General features: G+C 29.2%; 1 non-coding gene across 1 annotated transcript; it reads right to left on the bottom strand.

The window, feature by feature from the left end:
• Positions 1–225: 225 nt before the first annotated feature.
• LOC125997208 (U6 spliceosomal RNA) lies at positions 226–328 on the bottom strand. The gene has a single exon (XR_007491643.1). It is a non-coding gene; the product is annotated as a U6 spliceosomal RNA (small nuclear RNA).
• Between the last annotated feature and the right edge of the window lie 1,205 nt (positions 329–1,533).

Here is a 1,533-nt window from a genome sequence, read left to right as displayed (position 1 = left end):
GTTATATGAATTTATCAAACAAAAGTGGATTTGGTGTTATATCTGATAATAAATGTTTTGGCCTCAAAATTTGAGTTTATCTAACATTTTATTATATATTATGTACTTTTAATGCTCTAGACATTATAAAGCAATAAACTTTCATTTAGCTACTACTAATTTTGCTACCTATCATAGGATTTAATAGTTTATACTTTTATTTCTATTATTTCTTTCTTTTTATTTTTAAATATGGAACACTTCATGAATTTGCGTGTCATCCTTGTGCAGGGGCCATGCTAATCTTCTCTGTATCGTTCCAATTTTAGTATATGTGCTGCCGAAGCATTATTTTCTTCTGTTGATTTCTACATTGATCTAACATTCAGAAATATTTTATCCTCACATGTTTCAGTTTTCTTCCATTTTATTTGGTTCACTTCTAGTCTCATCTTATTGCTATCAAAAATGTGCTTGTTCTGGTTTTAATATTGACATATTCACTAAGTTCATTTGTGTTGAAACATGTGATCTATCCTAGAAAACATTATGAATTCTCCTGAGAACATCCAAGATTATCTGAGCTGGCAGTTTACTTTTTAGTAGTTTAAATATATTATTATATTCTTAGCTCCTAAATTTTTTGCAGAGAAATCTTATGAAAGTTTGATAGATACATTAGTATTTTAAGTTCTACTTTAAAAATTAATGTTAATTTTTACAATCAACTAACAATAAGTTAACGATATTGTTTCTTGGTGTAGCACATTTTATTTAGAAAGCTGGATATTGTCTAATTCTCAATTACTATTATAAATTTATTTCTTGGATTTGGGGAGTTCTTTGCTATCATTTCTTTGAACGTATTTTTTATTATTCCTTTTTTTCTTGCCACATTTTTGAATTCCTGGTGTTCTTACATTTATGTTCCCATAGAAAAATGATATTTTTGTAAATATTTTTCATTTTTCATAAGGTGTGTTTCTACATTCTCTTCTATTTGGATAATGACTGTGATTTATCTTTAATACCTTATATTATTTTACTGCAAGATTTGTTTCTCAAATATTTGTTTATCAAAGTAATTTAGAGTTCTTATACTGGTCTATTTCCTCCCATTACTGCTTACACTATCAGCACTGTGATCAGACAGTTTTGTGCCCAATCCCCTATTCATGCCAAAAGTCTATATTATGTTTCTTGCATTTGATCATGGCTCTGTCACTGGACCTTTCCCTAATAGAGAGGTGGTAACTTAATTTAGGTGGTAACCTTAAACCTGAGAACCATTTTTTTGCATTTTTGTTTTGTTTTTGTTTGTTTTGTTTTGTCCCAAAATTATGAGTTAAGCCAGAATTGCATACCAAAATGTTTGCCTAGAAAACAATGCTTTTTCTAGTTTTGGTCCTTCCAAGTAGTATCAGGTCTGCCAATATCCATATCCCCTTCTATTTTGTGTCATTGCCACCCTCTTTCATAATATTAATTTGTATAGTCTCAGACAAAATGACTGTGAGCTGAAGAAATTTTATCTGTTATGTAATTGAATTTTGG

Source organism: Suncus etruscus, chromosome 1 (genome assembly GCF_024139225.1).
Source record: "Suncus etruscus isolate mSunEtr1 chromosome 1, mSunEtr1.pri.cur, whole genome shotgun sequence".
Lineage (NCBI taxonomy): Eukaryota > Metazoa > Chordata > Mammalia > Eulipotyphla > Soricidae > Suncus > Suncus etruscus.
The sequence above is the reverse complement of the archived record's forward strand: the minus strand, read 5'-3'. Positions and strand labels throughout refer to the sequence as shown.